Source organism: Bubalus kerabau, chromosome 15 (assembly GCF_029407905.1).
Source record: "Bubalus kerabau isolate K-KA32 ecotype Philippines breed swamp buffalo chromosome 15, PCC_UOA_SB_1v2, whole genome shotgun sequence".
NCBI classification, from domain to species: Eukaryota; Metazoa; Chordata; class Mammalia; order Artiodactyla; family Bovidae; genus Bubalus; species Bubalus kerabau.
Window position 1 is genome coordinate 28,184,187 of NC_073638.1, and position 17,287 is coordinate 28,201,473.

General features: G+C 49.0%; 1 protein-coding gene across 1 annotated transcript in view; it reads right to left on the reverse strand.

The window, feature by feature from the left end:
* Nucleotides 1-17,287, reverse strand: part of DSCAML1 (DS cell adhesion molecule like 1) — a 369,146-nt gene that overhangs the window by 145,726 nt on the left and 206,133 nt on the right. The gene's annotated exons all lie outside the window — the stretch shown is intronic.

Genomic DNA, 17,287 nt, shown 5'->3' on the forward strand with positions numbered 1-17,287 from the left:
TCAATGTGTTTTCATTAATATAAATTGTTTGCAGTAGGCAAATTAATTCTAGAAATGGTTTTTAGACACGGCAAATCGTTCTTGTAAAGCAGAAGATGCGGGAGAGCCCTCTGCATTTCTGTATGCACCAGGGATCTTGGGTAAATATAATAATGTTGCTAATGGTAATCGATGCTTATTACAATGGCCAGGCTTAACGACCTGAAGCACTTAGAGCTGATGGGAGTGGATGGATCCAGGTTTCGTGTTGCACAGACCCTTGGGAGTGGGGTGAGTGACAGGAGGTACAGAGGGCTTAAATCAGGGGCGTTCCTAGAATATTTTTAAAACTTGTCTTTGTCTTAGTTGCCCTTTTTGAGCTTGACATCAACAAGGCACACAGGCATAGCCCCATTGTACAGGTGAAAGAGTGAGGCCACAAGATAAGTGATTTGCTTGCTGGCTAATAACTAAGCAGGGGTCTTAGTAAAGCCTGGACTAACATGACCTTAGTCTAAACCTCCTCTCCTCCCATTGTACCGTGGCTCTTAGACTTCAGGGACTGGGTCACACTAGGAATTTTTTTGCCTTATCCAAATACCTCTGTATGATTATTTATTTAACATATTTTCCCAAATCGACCTTAAAATTGTCAAACATTTTTGCCTGGCCTCATTCACTGTAATGATATCTATGAAATCATGGGCTTGATGTACAATTCTGACATTTCAAAATGAAGATTAGAATAAATATATTAGTTCTTTTTGTTGTTGTTGTTAATGCTTATCTATCCCATAGAATTGCCCGTGTGCACCACATTTTGGGAAGCACTGACTTATACCCCAAAGCAGTAGCCTGGCATGTCTCAGCTGTCATTAACTGACTTTCCTGCCCCAACACCTTCCAGGAAGGATCATTCCTCCCACAGAAGTGTCCCCAGGGGTTAGCAGAAGGTCCTTTTCACACCTATGACCCTGCCATAGCCTAGAGGAAGGGCATGAGGCTGAAGGCAGAATACTACCTGAGTTCCTGGTGGGTCTGGGGATCAGAGAGTAAAGAGCTGCTGTAGAAAGAGCACACTCTCATAGGAGAGTGCAGTTGGCGGGGGTGGGGGTCCAAGGTTGGGGAAGTCACAGAGCAATGGTTAAGAGACATGTGGCCATAAATCCCAAAGACCCTCAATTTCAGACTGACTACTGCATGAAGACAATGAAGTACTGTTGATTTTATAAGCAGTGATAATGACCACAGGGTTCTATGCGTGTGTGCTCAGTCACTTCAGTTGTGTTCGACTCTCTGTGACCCTACGGACCGTAGCCCACCAGGCTCCTCTGTCCATGGGATTCTCCAGGCAAGAATACTGGAGTGGGTTGCTATGCCCTCCTCCATGGGATCTTCCTGACCCAGGGACTGAACCTGTGTCTCCTGCATCTCCTGCATTGCGGGTGGATTCTTTGCCTGGGAAGCCCATGGTTCTATGGGAAATGGCCATATTTGAAAGATTCAAGTGAGTTATATAGAAGCAAAATCACAAGAGGCCTGGGGGTAACTTTCAAACACTTGAGCATGAAGTTGGGGAGAGGCAAGAAGCCAAGGTGGACACATCTTAATAGTTGTTATATCTGAGTGATGGGGTGATGGGCATCTGCAATTCATTCTTTTACACCCTTTGAAATGCTTTATAATCATTATTTTTTGAAGGGGGTAAAAAAATGACCCTAGCTTAGCTAGTGTAGGAAACAGGGTTTTAAGACTTAGAAAGAGGCAGCAGGGAGGAGGAGTGATGCGGGGTCTTTGGGGAGAGGAGGTGGTCCCAGCATCCCCAGGACCCAGTGGGCATCCCAGCTCCCCCAGAGTTTGCCCTCCAGTCCTCAGTCTGGCCGGGTGTCTTACCTAGCCATGCACGCCGTCATGAGCGCCTGCCTCTGTAATGAGGAGTGATGTATAATTGATGAAAGCACAATGTGATACAGTCACAGAAACCTCGTCTGCTAGAAGACATCTGTTCAGCACGTAGAATCCACTCAGCTACTGTCACAATGCATTTACTGTATCGTATCCGAGCGGCAGGAATATGCGCGCGCCATGCAAGCCGCGATCGGTAATATTATATGTCTGGGGACGTGCAGAGGTAGGAACCCACGCTTCTGTTTTTGATATTTATGTGCCTGGGCTGCGCTCCTTCTACTTCCCCTGCTCTGCCTGCATTGCTTCAGCGTCCTCCTCGTAAATTACCTCTGCTTTCTGACGGGCTTTCAGTGGACTCTGGTGCTGGCATCTAACTTCTCTCCTTCAGGTTCCTGTGTCACTGAAGCCTCAGGGAGCCCTGCTCACTGCACATTCTGCAAAGACGGAGGCGCGCTTGCCAGGGAGGCGGCTCCGGGAATTTCTTCTTTCCCTAGGACTCTGCCTCCTGGTGCAGCCAGGCCTGTTCATGGGGTCCACCTCCATTCTGAACGCTCCTAATCAGAGACTACGGGCTCTTAGGTCTTTGACCTCGGTTCCAAGTGGGTTTCTCTAGGTTTGGACAGAGGGGAGGCAGGCCTGGGTCAAGGGGGCATCCCACAAGGACCTGGCAGGAGAGCCCACAGCTTGGGGGTTGGGCCACAGGCCTCGGCTCAGATACCCTGGGCCAGGTTGGGCCCAGGCTCCTGATCTGAGCTGGTCCTCTCCACCAGGGGGCAGGAGGAGGACCCCTGGGCCAGGGTGGGAACTGTGCTGATTGTGAGGGCCGGGGCCTCAGACACCAGTCATCAGGGGCCCAGCATACCTGACCAGGTTCTCCACAGCTCTGGGCTGCTGGTTTTGCCATCTCACATTCTCTCCTAAGCCCTAGCCTATCATCCCTCTGCTCCCTAACTCACAGTGTACCTCCTCCTGGACGCTGAGTCGGCTGAGAACACCAGCCAGCCTGGATGGAGCCATGGTTCCATGGCTCCTGGAGTGAAGTCATCCGGCAGGCACACCCAGAGCTCACACTATCATCATTCAGGCTCTTCAGCATTCTGAGTGTGTGTGTGTATGTGTGTCCTGCCATGCATGTCCAGGGTCTTTCATTTTCCTGAAAGCCCCCTGAGAGCTGGGCCTATGTCTTTTCCTTCCCTATATCTTCCCTGAGTCTGTCACAGGTCTACAAAAATCCCTCCACCCTGACACCTAACTGTGAAGGTCTCTCACTATCGGAGACTGGATAAGGAAGCCTGGGCTCCCTTATGGACTGCAGTCACTGAATTAATAGCTAATAGTTATGCAGCACCCACTGTGTGCTGAGCAGTGTTCTAAGTGCTTTACAGTATTCAATGATACAGTCCCTTCAATAACCCTGTGAGGTAGGTACTATTATTAGCCCATTTTTCAGATGGGGAAACTGAGGTATAAAGAGGTTGATTTCATGCCTCAGGGTCACACAGCTAGCAAATGGAGAAGCAGGATTTGAATCCAGGCAGCCTGGTCCCAGAGCCCAAGCTCCGGCTGCTGCGGCAACCTGACAAGGCTCAGGAGGAAGGACTCAGGCATCCCGCAGCTCTGGGCATGAACTCTGACATCGTCACCTTGTGTGGTCACTTCCTCCAGGCTCAGTGTTCTCTCCTACAAATGGCCGAGAGTGCCCACCTCAGGGGATGCATGAAGATGACATGAACTTAGGTGTCCAAAGTGTCCAGCACAGGACCTGGCACTCCTGAGTCACTTCTGAGGGGAGAAGAGACAGCGGTGGGAGGAGCCCAGCTTCCCAATCCATTGACAGAGGGTCAAAGGTCATGTGTTTGTCTGTCCTGCCCTTGGCCGTATCTGGCCAAATTGTTCTACACAGAGGAGATGCTCGGTGGTGGGCAAACTCTGGCCTCAGAACCAAGTAAAACAGCCATCCTGTGCCCTCCAGCACAGCTGTCCGCTCCACCCCAACACCTGTCTCTTGCACACCTTCCCTAAAAAGGCAGATTCCCCACCCCCCGGGCAGCCACGAAGCTGCCTCTCCACGTGTCTCACTGGGGCTGTGGGCCCAGGTCACTCAGGCGGCACCCCAGGGCTGCTGTGCGGGTCCCTTAATTAGAATCCGACAGACAAAAGGGGATTGTGGAAGAGGCTCCCAGGCTCCCTGCAGTGGGAGTGTCAGGCTGACTATCACCCTGGTTGGTTCACAGGCTTCTTACCACCCCTAATCCCAGAGGTCTCGTGCCAGGCCAGCACTAGAACCTTGTTTATTAGGTAAAGGCCAGGGTTGGATTTGAGGTCCTCACAGAAGCAAAGTGGGGAGCCTCTTTTTGCTCGTCACAGAGACGTGGGGCTCCCATACTCCTCACAGCACTGTATTGTATCAGCTGTATTCCTAAGTGCCCTTTAAACAGGCAGCCCAGCCTCCCCTGGCATGGTTATCTAGGGAGGTGAGGCTCCAGCCTTCCTCATCCTTGCCATGGGAGAGAAAAGGAACAAGGGGCTCTAAAGATAAACCTCAAGGAACTGCAGGAGAGGTGCACAGATACTGGGCCCTCCATTTCAGCACTAAATTTCCCATTCTCAATATGGGGCAATGCTGGCATTTGGGGCAGGCTCTTTCCCTCATGAGTCTACCCCATCTTCACGCACTGAATGTGGGGAGCACCTTCAGTCATTTGGGACAATAAGATGTGCTGCCTGTTTCACCCCCACCCTGTTCAAACACCCACGTGAGTTGGGGGTTTGGGGGTGAGTGATGCTACCCCTGGTGGAGAAGGCCATCCAACTCGCAGTGCTCTTAGCAGGGTGGGCACATCTGCTTGGGCCTCCTGTCCTAAGGCTCCAGGAATAGTCACATTTTCCCTCTAAGCATCAGCCTCTTTCACTAAACAGGGGGCTGTGCTGTGGCTTTGACATCTGTCTAACCCTCACCCTAACTCTAGGGGTCCCCAGCGGGTCAGACGACCGCCACCTAAGGTCCTGAAGCAGCCCCAGCTCCTTCTCTGACTCCAGCTTTTTGGTCCTCTCTCTCTGGCTGGCTTCCCCAGGCCCCTCCTTGGATTGTGGCATCCTCCTTAGACTCTCTTACCCTTAGTCCTATGCAGTTGAAGCCTAAAGAAGGAAGCGGGCCAGGGAAGGGCAGAGGGCGTGTCCTCTTCCCTCTGGATAGACCTTCTCTATTATCCAGTTCTCCTGTCATCCCTTGCCTTCTGACAGTTTCTCTGGCGGGATTTTGACTGCTCATTGTTATCCTTGTCAAGGTGGGACTCCTCTGGTGTTCACCCATAGCCTTTCTCTTCAATTGCTCTGTTTTGCATTTCTATGGTAAGTTTCTTCCTTCCTTATATAATGATTACTCTGTCTTTCTCTTTCACTCACACAGACATGCACATGCATATATACAACACACACACACAATGCACACACACACATCCTTTGATATTTCCTTAAGATACTTCTCTGAAGACATGAGGGCAAGGGAAGGCTGTCGCTTGCTCAGTCGCTCAGTCGTGTCCGACTCTTTGCGACCCTATGGACTGTAGCCTACCAGGCTCCTCCGTCCATGGGATTTCCAGGCAAGAGTACCGGAGTGGGGTGCCTTTTCCTTCTCCAGGGGATCTTCCCGACCCAGGGATCAAACCCAGGTCTCCCGCATTGCAGGCAGACACTTTACCCTCTGAGCCACCAGGGAAGCCCCCAGGGAAGGCTGTAGGGGGGCTTTAATGAGAAAGGCTTTCTTCCAAGTGGGGCTGGGGGAGGACTGGGGAGCAGCTCATTAGAATACGAATCAAGGAAGTCAGTGGAGCCGCTGTCTCTAAAGTGCTTTTAAAAATATCTACTTTCCCCCCTCCCCGATTAAAATATACAAATTCAGTGTAAGACATCTGGAAAATTTAGAAAAGCAGAAATAAAAAAATAAAAATTATTTCAGAGTACATCATGAGAAATGCTGGGCTGGAAGAAGCACAAGCTGAAATCAAGATTGCCGGGAGAAATATCAATAACCTCAGATATGCAGATGACACCACCCTTATGGCAGAAAGAGAAGAGGAGCTAAAGAGCCTCTAGATGAAAGTGAAAGTGGAGATTGAAAAAGTTGGCTTAAAGCTCAACATTCAGAAAATGAAGATCATGGCATCTGGTCCCATCACTTCATGGCAAATAGATGGGGAAACAGTGGAAACGGTGTCAGACTATTTTTTTGGGCTCCAAAATCACTGCAGATGGTGACTGCAGCCATGAAATTAAAAGACGCTTACTCCTTGGAAGAAAAGTTATGACCAACCTGGATAGCATAATGAAAAGCAGAGACATTACTTTGCCAACAAAGGTCCGTCTAGTCAAGGCTATGGTTTTTCCAGTGGTCATGTATGGATGTGAGAGTTGGACTGTGAAGAAAGCTGAGTGCCGAAGAATGAATGCTTTTGAACTGTGGTGTTGGAGAAGACTCTTGAGAGTCCCTTGGACTGCAAGGAGATCCAACCAGTCCATTCTGAAGGAGATCAGCCCTGGGATTTCTTTGGAAGGAATGATGCTAAAGCTGAAACTCCAGTACTTTGGCCACCTCATGAGAAGCGTTGACTCATTAGAAAAGATTCTGATGCTGGGAGGGATTGGGGGCAGGAGGAGAAGGGGACGACAGAGGATGAGATGGCTGGATGACATCACTGACTCGATGGACGTGAGTCTGAGTGAACTCCGGGAGTTGGTGATGGACAGGGAGGCCTGGCGTGCTGTGATTCATGGGGTCGCAAAGAGTCAGACATGACTGAGCGACTGAACTGAACTGAACTGAAGGGACAAAATGTCATGCCTTAAGCTCTAAGACAAATCACGTGGGAGCAAGAAACTTAACAATAAATTCTTTTTGGTTCTGTATTGTCTGTGATAAATGACCACACTCAGCATCAATAAGTGCAGACATACCTGAAAAAGAGATGTATATACAAGCCCATAGCTCCTGCTGAAAACAGTAGATTGAATTCAATTTTGGACTTGAAGGTAAATTTCACAGCCCTAAGCAAAATTACTCTAGTGACCTGCTACCACCACACATGTACTAAAAGTAAGACCACCTCAGCTAAAATGGGGGGACATTATAAAAGATCTCAAGATAGATGGTGAAGAGTGCCACTCTTTAGTCCAGATTTTTAAAAACTATTGGTTGACCCAAAAGTTTGGGTTTTTCATACCATCTTATGGACAAATCTGAACAAACCTTTTGGTCAACTCAATATAAGCTCTATGCTAAAGAGGATTGCTACCAGGAGACACAACCTCTCTGGAAGCTCAAAGTATCTTCTGATCAGTCAGATTTGCAATTCTTCTCAGGAAAAAAAAAAAAAAAATCTCAGGATGTGCCAAAGGCCTGGGAAACGGCAGATTGTGAGGAGAGAGAGTGGTATTGGAGAGCCCACTGCATGTGCAATAATGTATTTTTATGCTTGAGTGAAATTCAACAAGAGAAAATGCTGGAAACATGCAAGATGAATAACAGGATGTGTCTCAGTTACTGCCCCTGGAACACGCTTTACTATGCTCACAGAAAGCAATGGAACAGTGCATTCTAGAAAAGTAAGATGAGGCACGGGAGACAAGGACACAGGGAGAAAGATGTGAAAAGGGAACACACAGGTACACTCTTCAAAAAGCTAATCCCTGTGAACCAGCCTCAGCTGAGGTGGCGCACATGCACTTAACGCATAAAAAGGAAACTCCAAAAGGAGCTCCTTGTTTGGAAAGCAGAGGCAAACCTGGGCTCCCAGTCTGTCACTGTAAAAGGTTCCTAGGAAAAAAGAGGAGGAAACCCAGGAGCGAGCTTTCGCTTTGGAATCAACTAGTTTGGCATTTGCAAGGTTTCCACATCCATGAATTTGTCACTGCTGTGGGCTTTCTTTTCCCTTGGCCTAGAACGGTTATGTGATGAGCGGTCACATAAAGCACAGTATAAATTTTTATTATTATTGGATGGCGCTGTGGCTGCATCTGCACTGTTCTGCATGGAGGTTTTCAGACGTATTATAATTACATTCTGTAGGTTTGCAAATAATGACATAACCCAGTCACCTTACTGTGGGTATGATTTATTACAAATAACAAAATGTTGTTATATGGAAATTAGTTTCCACACAACAGCTGACTAGAGGGGAGCGCTCTGGAGCCACTTTAATCACCAAGCCGAGAACCCGTGACATTTCAGGACCTGGGACAGCACCAGAAGGGCCATGGGCACCTTACTTGCCAGAGAGACCTCTGCAAGAGGAAACTGAAAGGCAGGTATATGGCAACAGTGCCCTGAACAGTTAAGACCCATGCTGAGTTCAAGGCCAGGGCTTTTGTCAGCTTGGGAGAAGGAACTGCCATGGATTACTTCTGATTTTTCATTAGGGTGCTGCCTTCTCCTGACCTCCTCTTTTAGCAGCTTAAATGTGCCTTCTCTAATTTGAAAAGAAAACTGCCAACCCCAGAATCATCATCCATAAACTCACTTTTTTTTTTCACCTTTGGGAATATTCATCATTATTTAAAGTAAGAAGAAAAAAAGTTCAACCAAAGATACATTAAGTCTGTTGAGTGTATGGGCACATTGAGCCCTATCCACACACTCAGGTTGGGTGCTGCAGGAGGAATACAATTAATATATACTTGATAAGTTTCTTGGTCATTTAGTTGTTAAAAAAATATTCTCTTAACAGGGTGGATGGTTGCTGCTTATGACAGAAAGTAGAATATAACACTTTCAAACATTCTCTCCATCTCTCCTTTCTCTCACTGTCTATGCAAAAGAGATCTGGAGCAACAGTTACCTTTTGGTGTAATGCATTTTTACAACACAAAAATAAAAAACAATAATAGCCTTCATAGAACCTTAATATTTCCCCATATCCTAAAGGTAGAACTTATTACCCCATTTAGCTGAAGACTAGGAATTAGTTCAGCAATTTGCCCCAGACTGAAGAACAAAGGAAGGAATAGAACTCAGGTTTCCGATTATCCCAATCCCAGATACATCCTGCTATGTCATGGGTGTCGAGGGTGATTCAGGAGAAGGCAGTGGCACCCCACTCCAGTACTCTTGCCTGGAAAATCCCATGGACGGAGGGTCCTGGTGGGCTGCCATCCATGGGGTCACTAGGAGTCGGACACGACTGAGCGACTTCACTTTACAGGGTGACTTAGGAGATGGCAGCTAGTCAATGTGCAGCACTGAAAACTAGGTTGAACTCGATTTGGGTTCCATTATGCTTTCTGCTCACTTTAGAAGCTCTTGACTCTAAAGAAACTCAGGCTTTTTCATCTCTGTTTACATTCAGGATCATAAAAACCCATGATCTCTTACCCCCCAAATGTAAGCTCCAAATGTTCCTTTGTCCTGTCTCTATCATTTCAGGGTTTGGGGGTAGGGGTAGGGGGTAGGGCTTGAAGAAGGGGCAAGGGAAGCACTTTGCTTGGTGAGGAGGAGCAGTGCCAACTTTCATTACAGCATCCAGGGGGAGCAATTACACAGAACCCAAGATATGTTTGTCATCGTCTCAAAATCAGGGCTGAACTGCTTTGGTTTAAACTGATCAAGAGCTCTGAGAGTTCAGAGGAAGGCTTCTGACTATCCCATTTTTGGAGTAGGGTCTCTGGTATTGTCTTTCTTATTTGACATTGGTGCCCAAAGTTTTGAAAGGATAAGTACATTAAGAATTTAAACACCTGGGGAGTGATCACTCAGTGACCTCAAATAACACTAACATGGCGGAGTCACAGAATGATCACCATGCTGTGGATCAAGTCACCAGTTTCCTTTCAGTGGTAAGAGAACTTCTGACTATCTAACCTGAAATATTTTGTTGCAGTTTGGGGTAAACTTTGGGGGTGGTTTCTGGTTTTGCAGGTTTCCAGCCCTTGGCCACTGGATGTCCAACTTTAGTTCTGGTCCATACTCTTTCCTAACCTTGGGATACTAGTGACTGGAAGGAGATTTCCAAATGATTTTCCCTAATCAAAAGTCTTCAGTGATTCCTTAGTACTTAGGCTCTAGAATTAAGGAATAGGTTCTTAGAAACCCTCTAGCGTTGGAAACTTTTCTTTGGGGGTATGGATGCTTTTCTTCAAATGAAATTCTACATAGAACCCCAAGGTATAGAATGAGTGAAAAAGGTGATGCTCTAGATAAGGCCCCTGTTAGGGGTTCAGAGCTCTCTCTGCTTAGCAGCACCCCTAACCCCTCCATACCGTTTGAACATGTTCACTGACTTCTCCAGACTTCTCCCCTGAACACTAGGCAACTGCTACCACCCCGTGCTTCTTTATCAAGATATATTCCGGACTCCAATTCAGGAGCCAACAGAGTAAAGGCTGCAGGACCCTGGCTCGAGGTTGGGTCAGATGCCTTTCAGCTGGGTCAGAAGATGGGCACAGAACACACAGATGTACAAACATCAGACCAACAATGATGTGTCCTCAGAGACAGAAACCACAGTAGCATCCAGGACTGATCAGTAACTCTAGGAGAACTGGGGTCTGGCGGTGGGGCTTTACTATATGGAGGGGAATGGCAGGGTGCAAAGTGTAGGGCCAGGTTCTGTATTTGAATCAGCTCTGCCACAGTGTGTGATCTGAAGCAAGTTACACTTGGTCCTCTGTATCCATAGATTTTGGAGTGGGACCCCTGAAGCTATCCCAGAGATACCGAGGGATGACTGTACTTAACTTCTCTATTCCTCATTTTACTTACCTGCAAACACGGTGGGTGCTAGTGATACATCCAACATTATAGAAATACGGTGAGAAGGGGATGAGTTTATTCTAAGAATAAGCATTGGTTTAGGAAAATGCCTAAAATGAAGGAAGCAGCCTATACACATCGGCTGTCTCTTCTGCTGATCACCCTCACATTTTCCCTGTCTAGTCTTTGTGCCCGTTCTGCCAGCACCCGCGCCAGAGTCCCAGAGGGTGGGCTGGGGCAGGGCTGCGTGCGGTACACAGGGAGAGCGTTTATTGCCTGTTCTTCGCAGCCCCTCCCCTTTCTTCCGGGGCTTGGCTGGCCAAGCTGGAACGTCTTGCAGGCACATGACAGCCTCTCGCGGCTGAGCTGCGATGCGTAAAGGGATTTACGGTGTTGTAGAGCTACATCTCACTCTGGATCGTGTCTGGGGGTGAATCCCTGCTCCCTGCTCACAGCTGTGCACTAGCAGGCTGGCCCCACAGAAGGGAAATGCCAGCTTCTCTTGCCCTCGGGCTCTGGGTCCCACTGATCATTCTGAGCCATCCCTCTCCAAACCACAGGATCCCCTTTGCTCCCCGCTGTCTCCTCCCCCCAACCAGGGGAGGGAGGAGGGGTGGTCTGAGCCACCACATTAGGCAGTGACAATTAAATTCATTCAGAGCCGAGTCATTTGCATGCAACTCCTCACCAGGCGGAGAACACTCAACCTGTCATTATTTCCTGGCATTGCTGGTAACTGTGCCACGTGGCCGTGGAGATGGTGACTCCTTTCCCTGGGTACTGCCAGCCAGGGAGAGGTGATTGATGAAGGACCAAGGACCTTTCCTCCCACCCTAGGATGCCTCCGCAGGAGGCTGGGAGCCAGGACTAGAGGAGGAGGAGGGGGCAGAGACGAGGTGATAGGTCCCCATAGACCCAACTGCTTTGGGGCCAGTGGGGGTCTTGGCAGGCCACGGTCGGGGGATGGAGGGAGGGCAGGAATCATCTGAGGGTAGTCCCCACCCCCTCAGCTGGAATTTATTGAACGCGATTATCCCTTGAAAAGTATTAAAAGCCACAATTTTGCTGTATATCCAGAGAGCAGGCTCTGTAGCAGCTGTTCCCTTCCCCCACCCCTCCCACCCACTAATTCTCCCCTCTGTCCCTCCCCCATCTCCCGCTCTAAATAAACCACAGTGTGATCCAGGCTACAATGTCTACTAGTTATGCTGGTCCAGCATTTCTGGCTTAGGAAACATAGAAACAAAAAAGACTTAAAGGCTGAGACTCTCACATTGATGCCCCAACCCTGATCATAAACCCTTCACAGCAGAACAGGAGACTGAGGTCCAAAGGTCAGATTCTTATGGCTGGTGTGGGGAGGGGAGAGAAACACTTCGGCAAGGAGAGCTACTTTAACGTTACTTCAGAGGCCAAGCTGAGATGCCTGGAGCAGGTGGGACCATTAGAAAGATCCAGAAGCACTCCACCATCCAAAACACCATTCAGTATCCACTACGATCTAAAATCCCACCATCTGTGCTTTATTCCTTTCACTTAAACCCTTGATCCTGGTTTCAATGCAAATACCCCCAAGAGAGACAACATGATAAAATGTATTCAGTTATTTACTCTTTAGGAAGGATAAATTCCTCCAGCCTTTTCTGAGAGTAGGAACCAATTATAAAGGAAGGAAGGACACAAGAGTCTTATTCCCTTGAATGGGTGGAAACAGCTTTCACCAGCCGAAGGGAAAATGAAGAGCAAGGAATCTGTGTACAGAAGGCCCTCATATTTTTTCTAAGAGCCAGTTCTGATTCATTGGTTCCTGGGTGGAGAGACCTGGGCACACTGGGGTTCAGGCCAACTCAGCTGAATGTCCTCTCTCTGAATTTAGGTTTCCCAGGACAGTGGGGCCCTGGGTTCAATCCCTGGACAGACAAGTGCTGGAAGGACTGCTTTTTAGTCTCACTGCATTTCCTGCTTCTGTGATGAGGCCACCCACCAACGAAGCCCCAGCTCATTTCTCTTTTAAAGGCACGGATTTATCAAAAGGACCACTGCATTTCCTGTGTCTGTTCCCATCTCACAACTGGCATCTCTGTTGGGGGCATGCCCAGAGGTGCTGCCTTTAGGTGATGTCCAAACACAGGAATTTCACTTTGTGCCCCCAGATACAGGCAGATGGTTAATCTGGTGCTGGGAGTAGAGTGCTCCCCCTGCTCCACATCAGGCCCTGGGCATAGGTGGCCTGGTGTCTTGGCACATGCGCACGTATGTCTGTTCTTTCTCTGCCTGTGATTCCTCGAAGGCAAGGTCCCTCTCTTTAAACTCTGCAGCACTCAGCCTAAGGCAAGGCACATAGCTGGTGCCTAATAAGTGCTAGTTGTGGGACTTCCCTGGTGGTCCAGTGGCTAAGACTCCATGCCCCCTGCAGGGGCCCCAGGTTCAATCCCTGGTCAGGGAACTAGATCCCACATACCAAAATGAAGAGTTCCCGCGATCCCACACGCTGCAACTAAAACCCGGCACGGCCAAATAAAATAAATAAATAAATGCTGGTTGTTGGTTGTCAGTCCCTGAGTCTGAGTAATTCATAGTCTTCAGCAAGGCAAGTATGTCACACACAGCTAAGACAAAGAGAGCAGTGAGGCCCCACCGGAGAGGGAGCAGACAGTCTACCGGCCTGCCTATGGAGGGGGAATCTTCCAGCTCCTGGCCTGGGAATTCTCAGTGTGCTACAATGCTCACCCTAAAACTGCTACCAAACTTGGTCCGAATTTTGTCCATCAGTGGTGTCCCAATCCTGCATCACATGCTAGTCACATGGCTTCCGAGCTGAAGGAAACCCACGTGTCAACAGGCCGGTGGCTGAGTGCTCAGGGTCAGGCATATCCGAACCTTCACTCTGTCACTTGCCACGTGACTGTGGGCAAGAGAACCTCTCTGGGCCTCAGTTTCATCATTTGTAAAATGGCGACAGCTTGCCGTAAAGATTGAATAAGATAGAGGACATAAGAGACTTAGCCTAGCGCCTGACACATAGAGAGCACTCAGTAAATGTTAGCGATTTACTTGTATCATTTCCTAAAGCCTAAGGCGCATGTCGTAAGCTCATGCAGCAGGATCCATCCTGCAGGAAGACTTTTACACTCAAAGAAGTCAGATGCACTCCTTTCCTCCGGCGAGGTACAAGAGTGGAATCGTTTGGGGTAAGGAGGGCTACTCTGAGAAATGTCAAACCTTTGGATAGAAACAGAAAGCATTTAGACAATTTCCTGAATGATCTTGAAGATCGAGATATTGGGGGAATTCCCTGGCGGTCTAGTGGTTAGGACTCCACACTTTCATTGCCAAGGGTGCCAGTTTGATCCCCGATCAGAGAACTAAGATGCTGTGTGGCACGGCCAAAAAAAAAAAAAAAAAAAAAGAGATATTTGTGGGAAGGTCAAATTCTTTTACTATCATCAGCAGCTTTAATATACTGAGCATCTATCATGTGTCAGGAATTGTGCCAAAACATTATTTATTAATATAATCCTTAAAATGATATTTCAAAGGAGGCAGGCTCATCCCCATTTAATTGACAAGGAATCTCTGATGAGCAGGTACCGTGGCTGGTGCACTGGTAGAGCTGGTGTTCAAACCCAAGCCCGCCTGAATCAAAGCTTGGTCTTTCTCCTAAGCAGACTGCCTTCCACACCCTGGTAGCCCTAGAGCATAAGCTCCTTGCAGGTAATGCAGGCGTCTCACTCATCTTCAGGAGCCCTGCATGTTTGCACGGTGTCTGGCCATGGCAGGCATTCAGTACGTGACAATGGATTGAACATTTGGTGGCATAAACTAGTTCATGTACCGGGCGGTGGAGAGTGAGGTACTGTGTGTGATCCAACAGGGCCACAGCTCCCCTGCTGTTGTCAGAGAGGAGGGCAAACTGCACTGACCGTGAACTTGGCTATGGAGCTGCTTCTGTGAACTTGGCCCCTTAACGCGTTTGGCTGATGCACAGAGATCTACCTCCCTGCCTGTGTTCCCCCGCCCTCCCTCTCCACCAAGGCCTGTGTTAAATTGCAACAAACAACAGAGGCCCCCACCTTGGAGGGTGCTGCTCATGAATAATGAACCCCCACCGGCTCCGTTCTTTTGAAGGAATTCTCTCTTGGCTGTGGAGCTGCGTGGCAAGGCGGCTGCCTCATTATTGCAGTTGTTTATTTATTCATGCTCAAACGGGGTGGGCCAAGCCCGTTCACAGACAGCTTTCCCCTCATCGAATCCTGCTCTCCACCCTCTTTCCTTCCATTTCTAGCTTCTCTCTGAGGGCTCCAGTGAAGGATTGGGTGGGGAGCCATGGAGCTTGATCGTCCTGGGAGCCCAGGGTGGAGGAACCAGAGATGGAAATGGAAGGAGATCTCTTCCCATGCCAGTCTGCCTGCCCTGCCTTTCTGGCAACCAGGCCTGTCTGGGATCCAGGGCGCCCTGCCATGGGGACACGAGGCAGGTGCTCTGGGGACCACGGCAGCTGAAGAGCATCCTCTTCCTTCTGCTCTGCCTCACTCACCCTCCTGGATTTTAGATCAGCATGACCTTTCTCCATGTCTGTATTCCCTACCCTACCCCAGGGCAGAACTGCTCTGACCAACACTTCCCAGGGACACTAATTAGGCTGGGAAAGCTGGGGCTGACCTTGCCCTTGTCTCCCGGAGCTCAGCTCAGGCCTCCTACATCCTTGTACCAATTCCCCATCACAACTCAGAGAGCTTCCCTCTGCGACAAGCACGGCGCTCTCTCCCTGCCCGTGGAGTCACATGCAACCTAGCACAGCCCAGAATGCTGAGACGAGGCAGAATGGAAAAGCACTTAAGCAGAGGCCCTCAGCCAACTTTCATTTACTCTGCCACCTGGCTTCTTTTAGTTCTGGGCACACGGAGTCTGTCTTTGTTGGACTAGATTTCTGTGGTAGGTCAGGGTGGCCTGCAGGAGGAAGGTGCTTTGGAGAGAGGGCTGGACAAATGGCAGGAAGGTTGGGGTGATGGGGAGAGATGAGAGGGTGTGGAAGGAGGGTCTGGCTTTAGTTCAAGCTGTCTAGGTGAGGCTCTCCTGCCCCAGGGAGAATTGTGATGGGCTGGAACCAGGCAGACCTGGATTGGAGCCCTGGCGTGGGTTCTCTCCTGCCGTGCCATCAGGGTGGGGCAGTCACCTAATCTCCTTGAGCCTTAGTTTCCTCATCTGTCAACAGGGCAAATGCCGGCCTCCCTGTAGGCAGTTATATGGGTCAGTGGCTGTACATACACAATGCCTGGCCCACGGCCTGTGAGTGCTCAGAACACAGCAATGGTTTATTATCCTTTCCACTCTGTAGTCTCAGTCTTCCCTTCTGTGTATTGGGGAGAGCAAGGCAGGGCTCTTCTGTGGGTGATGTGGGGAATCACTGTTGGAGCAGTGATAACCCCTCCTCATTGAACTCTAGGTCTGCTGGGGGCTCCTCTTTCCTTCCTCCTGAGGTTCCCCCATGAGTGGATAATGAGGAGCAGAGAGGAAACCAGGGGATAGGAGTACCTTCTCTTCCTTTCTGGGCCTCTGTGGCCTCCACGAGTCTTCAGTATTCCTGGAGAACATCATTCAGCCTTTGTTTAAATCCTGCCTCCAGCCTGCCTGTTCCACTTGAGAACAGCTCTGGGAATCAAACAACTCCCCTTCCCTAAATGTTTATCCACTGCTAGTAGCTATAACTTGAAATAAGTGTAATCTGTTTTCCATACGATACCCCTCAAGTGTTGGAGACAGCTATAGTCTTTCCACCCTTAGATATAACGCACTTGTTGTTCAGTTGCTAAGTCGTGTCCAACTCTTTTGTGACCCTATGGATTGTGGTCCACCAGGCTCCTGTGTCCATGGGATTTTTCAGGCAAGCATAGTGGAGTGGGTTGCCATCTCCTCCCCCAGGGGACCTTCCTGACCCACCTCCTGCATCTCCTGCATTGGCAGGCAGATTTGTTACTGCTGAACCACCAGGGAAGCCAAACATACTCTTACAAGAAGTCATTCTTAATTAACACAGGTTCCATTCATCCCATCCATCCCAACCCCACTCTGGTTCCATAGATAATCTGTACGGCAGATCCCCCCTTTCTCTGGACCCCCAGGGGAGTCCTCCCATGCCTTGTCTTTGCTGAGAGAATACACTTTGGGTCACACCAGCTGTGAAGACCTTAGCAGGACAGGTGGCGAGGACGGGACTTTGCAGCGAGAGGGCAGTGCAGGACCCAGAGGGATCAATTCCAAATGGCAGAAGGTGCACGTTTCCCTGCACCCAGAAGCCATCCTGGAAAGGAGGAATCCAGAGGCCACATCAGTGGGGAGGAAAGATTCCCGACAAAGCATGGGAATTCATAAGAGGATTTACTCATTAAGTCCCAACAGACTATTTTAAACTGGAAGAAACTGCAGTCTCTTTTAAGTGGTGAGTTTAAAACTTCCTCTCTGGAAGCAACCTAAACGTCCATCAATATATGAATGGATAAATAAGACGTGGTATATTTACAGAACGGAATATTGTACGTCCGTGCTAAGTTGCTTCAGTCGTGTCCTACTCTGTGTGACCCTATGGATGATAGCCCGCCAGGCTCCTCTGTCCATGGGATTCTCCAGGCAAGAATACTGGAGTGGATTGCCATGCCC